General features: G+C 37.0%; 1 protein-coding gene across 1 annotated transcript in view; it reads right to left on the reverse strand.

The window, feature by feature from the left end:
• The window catches only part of LOC134789984 (lachesin), a 115968-nt gene extending 103890 nt beyond the window's left edge, over positions 1–12078 (reverse strand). The window contains exon 1 of the mRNA XM_063760723.1: positions 11532–12078. The gene's annotated coding sequence lies outside the window, so the exon portion shown is untranslated. The remainder of the gene's footprint in view (positions 1–11531) is intronic.
• Between the last annotated feature and the right edge of the window lie 3003 nt (positions 12079–15081).

Raw genomic sequence — 15081 nt, forward strand, 5'->3', positions numbered from 1 at the left:
TCCCATTGGGGGAGCGCCAAGTCCACAGCCTCCGTGGGTGCTGTTGAAACCATGTGTTCATTATGGTGGTTCCTTGCTCCGCGCAGAAGTCTAGCAGTCTTTGTCCCCGCTCGTTCCTCACTCCTAGACCAAATTTTCCTACGACGTCCCTAAGATCGTCATCGAGTGTAGTCGTGCCGACCTTGGCATTGAAGTCACCCAACACAACCGTCACTTCTTTGTTTGGTGTTCTTTGATACACGTCTCTAAGGGTTGCATAGAAAGCCGTTATATCTTCGACTGATGACTCCAGTGTTGGCGCATACACCTGTATGAGGTTGATTGGACATGGATGTGCTGAAATCCTGAGCTTCACAACTCGATCGCTAACCGTGTCATATCCCATCACTTTTTCCGACAACTTCTTGGATATTAAAAAGCCGACTCCGCTAAAAACGTTATCCGGTGTACCGGAATTTATCTGGAAGTTGCCAGTTGGAGATGTGAAATGGCCACTTTCCCTTATATGCGTCTCGCTGAATCCCAGGATATCGATTCCGTACCTCTCCATCTCTCGCTCTATGATTTCAATTTTGCCGGCTTTTAGAAGGCCTCTGACGTTCCAGGTAGCTATTTTCAAGACCTCCTTCATGGTTTGTCTACGTTTTATTGGTGGCATCTGATCGACAGTAGCCCATTTTCTACCAACAGCCTGTCGATGCGCTGTTTTGTAGCCGGTCGCCAATTTCACACCAGGGGGCCCGGACCCGCCCTGGCGCCGGGTGTCAGCCGGGTGGCCCGACAAACCATTCCGTGTAGTGTTGCTATGCATGGTAATTTTCTTGGGATAAATCAGTAACGGTAGTGTCCCATTCCTTTCCGTCTCAGTCTTTTAGAGGTTATTTAATCCTCACGGCCTCTGTTGCCGCCCTTTAATTCAGGGTGTCGGGTTATTTGCCGCCGCCCGATGCTCGGCGTTGTTACTCGTTTAGCACCACCCGGGGGGCACGTGTGGGGTAGTGGAAGGTAATTCCCACGGACGCGAGCAACTTCACCCCCCGAAAAAGATACAACCCCAGAAAAATTAATACATCACCTAAAATCCATCTCCGATGAATACGAATATAGCGTTGAACAAATAACTTCTAAGCACGAGTCGTACAAATCATTTAAAATCGGTATCCCCACACCAGTATTTGACAAGTTCCGTGAATCATCTGTATGGCCACTAAACACCAGAATATCCAAATGGCAGCCCTTTCTCCGACCCAGGGCAAACAAGGCCCCCAGGGAACAAAGTGCCTGATAAGACAACAAACCTTCAAACCACGCAAATAAGTGTGATGCACCAAAACATAAACCGTCTCCAGCACAAAACCCACAGACTTGAGTGCGAACTCCAATTACGCAATCTAGCTGTAGACGTACTATGCCTGACTGAGCACTGGCTAGAGGACAACCAGATATCATCGGTAAACATCCTTAACTACAGTCTACGTGCCCAGTACTGCAGGAAATCGCGTCAAGGAGGCGGTGCCTGCATCTACGCCAAATCTGACCTGGTAACAATGGAGAGGTAGGAAATTTCTGAGCTATCCGTAGAAATGAACTTTGAAGTATGTGCCATCGAGTGCATCGGTGCAGATCTAATTGTAGTGTGCATATACAGACCCCCAAACGGTGATGTACAGCTTTATTTATCTAAAATAATTGAATTATTGAGTATGCATGTAATTCAAAATTATAATATATTGCTAATTGGTGACATAAATATCGATTTAATGACAAAATGTAATCTTAATAAAAATCTTAATGATACCATTACACAATTTGGATTTAGACAATTAATAAAAATACCGACCAGAATAAATAACCTGTCTAGCACATGTATCGATCACGCATTTACAAATATATTGACATCTAAATATCCTAAATGTTTTTTGTGATGAACTTAACCTATCTGACCACTTGAGTATTAACGTAACTCTAAAAATAATAAAACAGGGAGTATCTAACAATCATATTTTGAAGAGAAACTTTACGAATACTACCATATCTAACTTTGTACAAAATCTTGAGCTATACAACTGGAATCACATTTATGATAAATGTATATGTCCTGGCAAAAAAATTGAACTAGTAATGAATGTATTAAAACACTACTTTGATATATGTTTCCCGCTTAGGAAAACGATGTTAAAAAATAACACATGTGTTTGGGTTACCGACACGATTCGACAATTACGTTATAGCAAGTTATAGTATCCGTAAACTCAAACACAAAATATCACGTGACCCCCGTGACACCGAGTCACGTTCGAGCTTATCAATAAACGAAACACTATATTGGACTACTTTAAGAGACTCACGTAGCAACTACCTAAATAAACAAATTTCAAATGCAGGTGCCAATATGTGTCGCAGCATATGGCATGTGATAGCATCAGAGACTTGCAAAAAAAGTAATAACAAAAACAGTGCGATAAACGTTTTTATCTCAAAGTCAGCTGGTGAGTGCGTAGACTCGCGGGCCGCTAACGCTGCCCGCCGGCTGAACCGGTATTATACACACACAAACACAAACAACGTTAAACCGTGCGCTCGCACTGCACTCGCATATTTTGATAAGTACTTGCCCTCACCGATACCGACATTTAAATTTGAACCCTACTCCCTAAATGACATTATTATAGCGTTAAAAAAATCAAAAGGAAAACATCTAAAGACATAAACGACATGTCCACTCGTCTGCTTGACTATCTACCACCAGTAGTCATATCGATCCTTCTAGTCCTATTTAATGAATGTGTACAAAACGGTATATACCCTGACGCTTTGAAATTAATAAAAATCCAACCTATTTACAAAGGTAAAGGGGAGATGGAACAGGAAAAAAGTTACCGGCCAATATCCTTAATACCTGTTATCTCTAAACGGCGTAAATGGATCTTTCTTACACACTATAGGTTCGTTTTAAAAAAGCAGAAAGCAGAGTACGCATGTCTTAACGTCAAAGAGTAACCTGGAACTGATAGGCGATTCTGCTGTCCTCCAAGGTTCGTCAATGGGTAATTGCCTGTTTTTAGTTCTGGTAAACGACGTCTCGACCGCCTGTTCGGATATTGAATTCGTGACATTTGCGGGTGACACGTGCCTACTAGTGAGCGCCGATAACTTTGAAATTTTGAAATCGAAGGTAAATAAGTCTATGTACCAGATATCCCAGTGGTTTACCGCAAATGGTATGATGTTAAACATAGAAAAAACCAACATAATGCATTTTCAACTTAGGCACCACAACAACAATCAGTTTGACATCATGCTAAACAACACCAGGGTACCTCAAGTTGACAGGGCAAAATATTTAGGCTTCACTATCGATTCCGGACTAACATGGTCCCATCACATTGACCTCTTATGCGAAAAGTTATCGCCAGCATGGTATGTGCTCTCGAGACTTGCACCGAGTTTGTCGTTCAAAAATGTTAAAAAGGCATACTATGGATATTTCCATGCCTGCCAAGGTGTCGATTTGTGGGCCACCGCGGCCGATCGAGACAGGGCTTTTAGGATGCAGAAACGAGCTGTTCGAATTATAATGAGAAAGGCATACGACTATCCCGCTAAGGATCTTTTTAGGGAGTCGAAAATTATCACCCTGCCCAGCGCATATATACTGAACGCCTGCAAATATGTGAGAGCAAACCTGAACACATATACCACACATTCCAGTACCCGTCGAAGTAATGTTTTGCTTGTGCCGCGTTGCAGATTCGCAAAAACTCGAGGGTCGCTCGGTGTCACGGGTGCAAGATTATATAACTCACTACCTGTGGAGATGAAATTAGTACAAAGCGATGTTGTTTTTGCAAATCGCCTAAAAACATTACTAACAAACCTCGCATGCTATACCATTGACGAATTTGTCGAGGCGTGCAGTGACCCAAATATTTAAATTTAAGTTATGAACTGTTTTTCCAAACCTACTCAGAAATTAATACAATTCATGCATAAATAAATTAGTAATCTATGTACCTGTTAAATACATACCTACCTAAGACCTAGTGTATAAATTGTTTATGTACCTTATTTGACATGTAAAATATTATGTTTTATGAATAAATAATGAATGAATGAATGAATGAACATCGAGCGTATATTACAAATGCTCGGTAGGTCAGTCAGCCTATTAATTTGTAAAAGATTTCCTTTAAAGAACATGAGTTTAAGGGGAGCAGTAAGTGAAAAAGTTTTACTTTGGTAGTAACTTTACTTAATTATCTTGTTAACGAACAAGCCATTTTCTATTTAGAAACTTTGACAATTATTAGGTATTTATTTGCAACGTGAAGTTTGGAATGCATATAATTAATTATTAAGGGGTTTCCTGGTCTGGGTTTCTTTGTTAAGATACTTATTGCCACGAAACGGGACACCCAGTCTTTATACTACGAGTATAAATACAGGTTCGCGGATATCCGGTTTCAAATTCAAATAATTTTCGAACGCGTAAGGTAAACGTACTAGTGCTCGACATGCTAATGCCCAATAGATGACACCTTGCTGTCACCTCTATTGGCAATGACTTATAAGTTTCAAGATGACATGTACTGGGACCGCGTCGAGCACCAGTACGTTTACCTTAGTGGGAGTTTAGTTACGTAAATGTTGCGTATTGATTAGTGACAACGGATAGCTGGCAGGCAGAGCAGCGTGAATATGCTATTGAGGCGTCCCACTGCTGGGCATAGGCCTCTCCCCTTGATCTCACAACTTCCGTTTTGTGCTTTTTCCGGCCATTTACTGATGAATACAAATACAAAATACAAACTACAAAACTACAAAATACTACAAAATCCAAAGAAAAATACAAAATAGGTACCGGTTTTGGCCACCTTAGTACCCTTTTTGGCCAGATGAAATTTGAATAAATAGATAGAAAACTATAATATATATTTTTTTGTTTTTAATATAACGAATTGAGATTGTAATGTTATATAGAGAAAAATGTATTTTATATTAAGTTTAGACAATACTTAAATGGCCAAACCCGGGCCAGTGGCCACAACCGGGGCATCTACCCTATCTAATGTGTCATTATGACGAACGTTTGTATGGAAAGTAAAACAAACTTTTTTATTTCGCAAGTTTACAAGTAATACCTACATTTAAAGTAATATTATTTCCACTCATAATTAGATTATGTCCCGTTTTCTGTTTAAATTAAGTGCATAAGCGCCACTTGCACTATCCCACTGACCCAGTGTTAAGCGGTTAAACCGTTAACCCAGTGTCAATTTGTACTTGATATATGGTAACTCCAGCGGGCTCAGCACGGTTCCATTTTTATCGACTATCACTATGCGCGTCCCTTTCGCACTTCCATACTTGTTAGAACGTGACAGGCATGGTGACAAGGGATAAAAACGCGACCGTGCTAAGCCGCCAGGTTTAACTGGTTAATTACCGGTTAACGGAAACCGATGGTGCAAGTGGCCCTGTGTCCTTAAATAATTCTAGAACTTTATTACATTATAAGGTCTTATCTCCGAATTCATTTTTAGGGTTCGGTAGTTACTCAAAGGGTGAAATGAAAGCCCATTGCCGTCACTCTGCTGTCCGTCTAGCTGTCCGTATGTCACGGGTCTTTGGCTTGTAAACGGAATTCGTTACTTGCAGCCTAATTACGAATCGTGCTCACCAACATCAGTTCAGTTGATATCACGATCTAACACTATGGTATTATAGGGGGCGTGCATGAACTATAGGGGGCAGCATAGGAGCCGTCAGATTTTTGGCCCGAGGCGTAAATGTGACAATTATGCTTCCGATGTAACCCACAAGACGGCAGAACCTACTATTCACAAGGAAACGTACCTACGAGAACGATAGATGGTAGCACTTGCTTTGGCAATGTACATGTGCACATATGTTTCCGATTCAGGCCACAAGATGGCAGACCCTCCAACGCGCACGGTCCCTATAGGTAAACAAAACTTTACCTTTCATCTCTTTGTAACTCATCATCATCATCACCTGGAATTTACGTGAACATGCATGGTGCTGCAAACTTTCAGACATACTTCGATTTGAACTAGGGACATTTGTTAAACCAAAAAATACGGTTTAATTCACGTAACTTTAGTCACTCGCGCGACATACGACCATGACGACCGGTCTGGCCACTAGACCCTGCCTGTGAAGCCGATGGTCCTGGGTTCGAACCCCGGTACGTTCATTTATTTGTGTGATGAACACAAATATTTGTTCCTGAGTCATGGGTCTATTTCTATGTATTTATCTTAATACGTATATTGTGTATCGTCGCCTAGCAGCCATAGTACAAGCTTTGCTTAGTTTGGGGCTAGATTGATCTGTGTATGATGTCTCCTGATATTTATTTATTTATATTTATACCGTATAATTTTGGATTAAGTTAGTATGACTCACGACAGTTTAAACTCGATTAGGGGCACTTAATTTGTTAATGTTAATTACTCCAGTTATTTTACGGTACGAAATTGGAAATAATTAATAAATAGCTGATGTTTTAGTTTAACCGATATGTCATGCGTCTCTCCGTACGAGCATATTACCTATTTGAAAACCTCCTGTGAGTATCTTACCTACCAATTAGTATAAGAAGTACACAATCTTCTACTTTACACAATACCTATTATTGTCTAAATACCATTTAATTTACAATTAGTAGCAAGTCGTATATATCGATGAGCTTGATTTCGATTTTAAAACAGCTTTTAACGATTTTGTTTTCTCTCGGAGCTTTGAAAAATCATCTGTTACATAGGAATTCGTACAGGAATGAATTGAATATTAAATTATGTTGGTCCGCGTTTTCTAAAACTGACGAGGCTTCTTGTTAAGCTTTCAAGAAGCTTTTAAGTTAATGAACAACTTAGAGAAAATTCTATTGACTTTTGTATAGAGTGTTTTATACAAATTAATATTATTATGATAACTGCCGCACGTTCCAAAATAATGCACTTAATGGAGTTTTTATTTGATGAAAGTATACTGTAATAACATTACTAACATCAACATTGTTATGGTTTATTAAAAACATGACTAGGCTTTTAGTTAATAATTTGTAGTTATCTATACTTACAGGTTGATTTTTTATGTCAGATCAAGATCATACTCTGAGGGGTGAATATGTAGGACATATCATAATGAACAAGTTTTACTATGAAGCCAAACCCTAAAATCGCGAAACAAAAATATGCTGTGTTCGGTATATCGGCATATGTTGAGTGGCATCTATTTTGGTGTTAGAAAGTATTAGAATAAGATGTATTTGTAGGTTAAGTTTTATTTTGACACCAAATAAATTTTATGGTACCGGGTGCAGCCAGACCGAAAAGGCGATAGTGGGACGACTTGATTGCATTTTACCCGGAATGGTGGGAAAATACAAACAACAGGTTCGAGTGGACAAAACGGTATCGCCTTGGGTCGTCCCATTCGTTTTTCGTCAAGTTCTTAAATTAGTCCTATTCTGCTTTCGTCACTCATTCTACATTGAAAGCCACCGACGATTGTGACGAATGTAGCATGAGTGACGAAAGCAGAATAGGACTAATTTAAGAACTTGACGAAAAACGTATGGAACGACCCAAGACGATACCGACAAAACGAAGGGAGGCCTTTACCCCGCACAGCGGCACACTAAATTAGCCTAATAAAATTAAAAATAGTATGGGACTCTAAAAATTTGCAAATCACTACCATTACACCTTCAAACAGTACAAAACAGCAGTGCGGCTATTAACCCTTAATAGGACAGCGCATCAATTTTCTGCAAATAAGAAACTGGGGTCGATTTATAGGTAAGTTTGGCATATAGATTCAGAAAAAATATGTAAAAAGTGGAGGGGATAAGTGGAATGGGGTGATTGCTGGTGGGAAATTATTTCCCCTTGTTCGATGACGTAAGTACATTTTGTAAAACTTGAATATTTTTTGTCGTGTTTTTCTTATTTTTCATTATATTTTATGGAGTTAAAAATAAAACGGAAACATTCATAAAAAAAGGAAAATGATAGTAATAAATGTAGAAACGAAATTTTAACTTTCGTAGAATCTTTTTACTATTGGTAGGTAAAGTAACTATGTCTTATTAGTACAAGGAGATATTATAACCTACTTCGTCTGTTAGTATAAAATTAATTTCATACTAACAGTACAAGTTAGTACAAAGTAGTTTTTTTTTAATGGCAACACTTAATAAAGCTTACCATACAGTTTAACGGTTTTGGTAAATATACATATTAGACTAATTTTCCTGGCAACACAATCTTTTGCTGTCAACAAACGTCAATGTCAACGTCAAAGGCATTGCAAATATTTCACAGAAAATATGCGTTAAAAAGTTATGATTTCGTTCTAATCTTTGAAAAAAATATCAGTAGATGATTTATTTTATTAAAATGGCGTGAAAGTATGAAATTGTGTTGTATATTTTATTAAAAACACATACGGGAAATTCGAAACCTGGTTTTATTAAATCATGAATAAACAACGGGAATTATTTTCCCACTGGAGCCAGTTTTTTTGAAAAGCATGAATTTCTCAAAAAAATTATAATATGACTTTTGCTCAGCACGTCCATAGTGATCAAACACATCAGTTTAATAGAAGATTTTTTTTTAAATCGTATTTTTACCCACTTTTTTGGCGACCCCAAAGCTTTGGGCAATCCTACCATTCCCTGTTAATAACTTAGCGATAAGTGTAAAAAAAAATTAAATACATTTGGTGGGCAATGTTGCCTATCCGTTTTTGGCCATTTCCATACAAGACTCACCTAAGCATTTTACAAAGGCTAGGGTTGTCACTTTTGAGAAAATCTGTTACAATAGTGTAATGGTTAAAAATATCATTTTTGCTGTATTTTTCTTGTGTTATAGGGATAAAACATCTAAATAAAGGATAATAAAACAAATTGAATACATTATATATTTATAAACTTTAGTGTACAAACATAACCTTCTTTTACTTGCAAAGTTGGGTAAATTTGTAAAAAGTGACAACCCTAAGCAGTTTTTCATGGTGGGCAATGTTGGCATCCAGAGGTCTGTAAATTACCGGATTACATTGCTCATTGCCAAAACTTTTGTGTCTTTAGGCTTTTATAGATTAAAACTCAATAGACATAATCTATGCTTCATGTTTTATAACAGCAACCCGGCAATATTTGTCAAAGGGTTGACAATTTTATTCAACTTGCATTCATTTTTCAACAATTTTTTGCCAGCCGAAATATACCCTACTCGCGACAACTCGCTGAAAATTCCCAAGTCAAGTTGTGCACATGTTTTGTATATAATTTTGTCACAAATATAACCTATTTTCTACTAAAAATAGCAGGGTAGCCATAACTATTTTAATTTTTTCCACATTATAACGAATTTGTTTAAAATTGTCGTTTTGGGCAAAGTTTCCCCTGGAGGCAAAGTTGGCTATAATGACGGTATAAGTACGTAATTTTACATAACTGCAACCAAAGTTATCTTACCTGATCCTTTTACTATGAATCCGGACACACATCGCCTACAAACACCGGTTTTTACAATATTTTTACCACTTGTGACTTTGACATTGACGTTTATTGACAGATGAAGTTTAAGCAAGCAATGCTGCCAGTAAAATAAATCTAATATTTACTAAGAGTCTAAAACTGTATGGTAAGTTTTGTTGATTGTTGCCATTTAAATAATTACATCGATTTTATACGAATAGACCAAGTGGGAAATAATATCCCCTTGTACTATTAAGGGATAGAGTGAAATGTAGGTGATGTTAGGCAGTGGTGTCGCTATAAATACGAGTAGTCATAATCGATAATTCGATATCGGTGCAGGGTTGGTTACAAATAGCATTAGTAGAAACAAAAAGAATAGATAGTATAGAGGGGTCCTGTCATTGTAAATTTTGTAGTCACTGTAAATTTACTGCCATCTATCGACACACGACTAAAACTCAAAATGAAAACGTTTAAAATTATCAAAAAATGTATATATATGGATAAATGATTTTATTATTTTTATATCATTTTTATCCATGTTCATTCACTGATATCTATGTGTTAAAATTGTTAAATATGAAACGGTGTCGTCACGCCATCTAGCCGAGGATAGGCTAAAGGTGTGTGCGGCATCTATTCGAGAATGACTTTTACTTGAATTCCGAGGCACGTTTTTTCCTTAGACTTTATTCGTCTTATACGAAGTTACATATGTCTTTGGTAGAAAGATAAATGATATTTTATTAACCGTGAAAAAATGTAGCTCAATAGATTTAATGATAAGAAAGAAACGGAGATATCAAAACGTAACCTAGGTATATATAAAAACATATCCCTCCTTCGACAGTCGGGTAACAATATAGAATTTCATTTTTCTTTGTTAATAAAAAAAGTTCTGAATAACACTATAATCGATTTCTTTAAAATAATAGCACATTATTAATAATGTTCAAATCCTACTTGTTTGGATCTCTCCTTGGTTACTACCAAGGAGATATAAAGGATCGGTACCAGTAGGTACCTATCCCAAAGGCAAACTATTATAATTTAAATCATTAGGTACAGAAATCTGACCTACGTAAACTAAGCCCGGGTATTACGTTTTGGTAAATTTACGCACACTAGATTTGGCCTTCCCAGCCCTCACGTATTTTCCTTTTGACCCTTTTAGGGATTGGACTCAAAAAACCGTCTTTACTGAGCGTTAACGTTATTAAGGGTAAGTAGCCCTGAAGTATTCCAATTTCTTTTAGGTAGTTAGCACTTTTAGTTTTACACTTCATTAGGTAAAATTTGTTGGTGCTTCATTTAATTTGGTGATTTTTATGGTTTCCTTTAAAAAATTCAGTGTATTAGAAAAATCGTGAAGTTTATATTTAAATTATACGCGAAAACTTAAGTAAAATCAGGTAGGAACTTATTTATTACACACTTCACACGAGGGAAGATAATTGTAATAAGTTTATAGTTATTTAACGCCTGTGTTGTGTAAATCCTTCGCATTTGCTCTTATCTTGTTAATAATACTTTCTTATGTCTATATTACTCTATATGTTTGCTTTTCCTAGTTCTATTGCCGCATTATTTCATTGTAAGACGTGTTGAGGTTGTTTTTATGATCTATGCTTCTATGAACCTGTATGATAAAGGAGTAACGGCTCGATTCGGAAAATGAATTAGATTTCTACTAGACTTCAACAAGTTACGATACGGATAATTTAAAGATATTTGTAAGATAGTTATGGCAAATTTGACGTTTCCGCGATTCTGGAGGTCCTCTTGAACGAATTCGACAAGTTATGACTTAGATATCCAAGTCACATCTAGTCGATATCTAATGTGGATCTAGTTAATCTCTAAAACGTCTTAAGATCTTGTGATTATCTCGAAATCCGAATAGGCCTGTAAGTCTTTCAATAGTAATACTCATTCGATTTCCTGTTTTCCAGTAGGTATTTGATTAAAAGCTTAAATCATCATAAAGGAGCCGACGGAAGGAGTAATATACCTTTTGCAGTAATCGTTTCTGAACATCACCATCTGCTATTTACATCCTCTTCAAACACACAACAAGTTTCACACTTTAAGACTGGTGTTTTAATTAACAAAATATTTATTTGTTTTCATTACTTTCCTTCATCTCACTTCCCGAGCTCGTCCGACGAAGTTATATTAAATTTCGCCCAAGTCAAACACTCGAAAGTTTGTGTATTCGCGTCGGGAGTGGAGAAGCGAGAACTACTCTCGTCGCGGTGGAGTGGCGAAGTTGCGAAGGCGCGCGACACAGACCGGCCGCACGGCTCACTTCACACTGACTTCACGCGCGCGACTCGCCTGCGACGACGCTGCGATTCATGCGCGGATCACTGGGTAGGAGGAGTCTTAAACCAAACCACGCCTACCAAGGAGCTACACATTTCTTTTTCAATATGTGTAATTCAATTTCGCTTATGTCTTCGCTGGGAAAGTTGATGCCCCGTTGTCGTTGAACGCGGTGTTTTTATGTAAAGTGTAACGTAGACCGCGAACCGAGTCGGCCTGTGATGCTACGTGTTTTGTTTTTTTTTTTCTATTTTCATGTATATCCCCAATTTCGTAAACTGTTTGTTTAATTCATTTCTTGTTTATTTAATATAAAAAATCAGTACAAACAGTAAAACTCCTAAACATCCGAAAAAACAGTCTAAGTTCTAAATCATTGCTACTGAGCTGAAGCGAAGCCCCAACCCGAAGCTACGTCGCTAGTAAGGGTCTCCGCGGTTGCGGCTACGAAGTAAGCGTAGCACTTTGGACCGTAAAGGAATTTACTAAATTATAACAGTAAATTAAACGCTAGTTTCATTTGCGTTACAAAGTGAATTATGAGTCGGTGTCTTAGTTCTGTCACCGACAAAATTACTACGGTTCAAAATTAATACAGTGCCATAAGCCAACGTTAATTCCTCTACACCCTTGACTCTACATGCCGTATCAAATTTAACGAAACGTACAAGTTATTTTGAGTCATATTCCCAAGCGAATAAAGCCTAGTTCATTTTGAAGCTTGGGATAGGTTACGTCATTATGAATACCTGTAATCATAATTAAGTGTACACCTATTTGTTTCTGCCGTATACATGTAACAAAATCCTAATGACGAGTGATGTTTATTAATTGTTTTATGCAGAACATCTTCAGAGTTAGGTAGGTATTCTAAATAACTAATTACTTAAATTACATCTGTTAGTTTGCAAAAACAATACTCAGATATTAATGGACACAGACATATAAATTTGACAAACGAAGCCATGAATAAATAATAACCTTTTACGCTATTGCATAAAAAATCATATTATCTATTTTAGTCATTTGGGACAGAGGTTCGCTTTCTGTAAAACTACACATACACATCGATTTTCCAGTATTTTTACGGTTTTAAAGGTATTAAGTTTTTTCTATTTAGATTTTTTGAAACAAACCCGTTTGACATGAAGTGATATAAAAAACCGGGCAAGTGCGAGTCGGACTCGCGCACGAAGGGTTCCGTACCATAATGCAAAAAAAAAACAAAAAAAAAAGCAAAAAAAAAAAACGGTCACCCATCCAAATACTGACCACTCCCGACGTTGCTTAACTTTGGTCAAAAATCACGTTTGTTGTATGGGAGCCCCATTTAAATCTTTATTTTATTCTGTTTTTAGTATTTGTTGTTATAGCGGCAACAGAAATACATCATCTGTGAAAATTTCAACTGTCTAGCTATCACGGTTCGTGAGATACAGCCTGGTGACAGACGGACGGACGGACGGACGGACGGACAGCGAAGTCTTAGTAATAGGGTCCCGTTTTACCCTTTGGGTACGGAACCCTAAAAAGTGTGTTGATGTCAAATAATAAAGTGCTCTCTATAATAGGTACCTACCTATTTACCCAATTAATAAGATACTTAAGTATCTAAAATAATAAACAATTCACCAAATTTTTTTCAGTTGTTAATATTATAATAAAACCTTTAAATTAGGTAATAAAAATCTCTCGCCATGCTTGCCAATAATATCAATCATCAAATATTGTACTTGATTACAAAACAATAAAATATAGTATACATGCTTACCTAATTTATTTAAAACACACCCCGTCGTTTCGGACGGTTGTATCAAACACAGCGTTTAAGGTAAAAAAAATCATCTCTGTCAAAATTACAATGTACAAAAATACCACATGCTTACATGTATAACTTATAGGTACATTACAACTATTTGACGTAACTATACTATACTATAATATTCATACTATTCAATAAGATGGTCTCATAGTTCTTCACTTCAGTTAACATAATCTCACTAGTTATTTTATCACTATTTTATCCGATGGACTACTGGATCCCAAGCTGGTGGTGGAGAAAAGCCATCTTCTCAAAGAGCGGAAAATTATAATTAGAAAACTCGGGGGCTAATCAAGTGACAATCATTTTTACACCTATCTTATATGAATTATATAGAAAACGACAGTCCATACTTAAATAATGTATTGAAATGATAGCGTGATTTTCCGTCGCATCTGTCATCCCAATACCAATACATTTTATTTTTCGATTGACATTTGTCGATTAATGTTTATCGTCTTGACTAAGACACTTGCACCAAACCACATTAAACTTTCACTTTGATTTAACTATATCACTGAACTTAATTGTTGTTTTGAACTGTCAAGAAACAGAAGTTCATATCACATGATGGGATAATGTAATCCAGTACTACACATTTTCCTCTGGATTGTTTAAAGTCGTTCTTTAACCGGCTAGCCACTCGCATCGCTGCATAATGTAGGGGTCTCATTCCTTTCGCCCACCGAGTATGAGTCGATGCCTAAAACCAGTTATAAGCGCTTTCTCAAAATGCCCATACCTGGTTGTAACAGAACTTGATGTCACGTTACTCTGGTGACCTGAGAACTTGAATCACTGCATGCTCAACTAAAGTAACACTTTTATGGCTAGAGTTTTACGCTAGTGTTTACGATCTTGCAGACTGTTACGTGATGAAAACGGTTAAACTAAACAATGTTTGTCAAAAAACAAAAGCAGGATTGTTTCAACAGAATAAAATTATAGGTAACTTCTAGTTGTTGCAACCAACTTTCAGTAAGTTATTATTTTTTTCAACAACTGCGAGGAATCAACGGTTACCTAGAGATATAATGAGAATCTGTCGAATATATCTGTAAATCTTTGCCTTAATAAACCATACTTTTAGGCGGGTCAATTTTCAAATTGGCATTTTTTGCTGTCCCAAGGCTAAAACTCGAAGTCCATAGGACTAAAAGTCTCGGTATGTATATATTTTCATTCAATGTCTTATAAGCTTTTAAAAAAATGTAAAACTGTACCTTAAATATTATTTATTTCTGACAAAATCGCATTAGAAGTTTCAAAAACGGCGTAATTTGCCGTTTTTAGCGTGTCCCAGTGGCGGCATAGCCCAATAAAAAAAATCATAACTTTGGATGTACGCAACGTATTATGAATAACTTTGTATTTTTATAAAGAGCATTTTCTAGAGAATGGATTTAATCCTTAC

This window comes from Cydia splendana, chromosome 4, assembly GCF_910591565.1.
Source record: "Cydia splendana chromosome 4, ilCydSple1.2, whole genome shotgun sequence".
NCBI classification, from domain to species: domain Eukaryota; kingdom Metazoa; phylum Arthropoda; class Insecta; order Lepidoptera; family Tortricidae; genus Cydia; species Cydia splendana.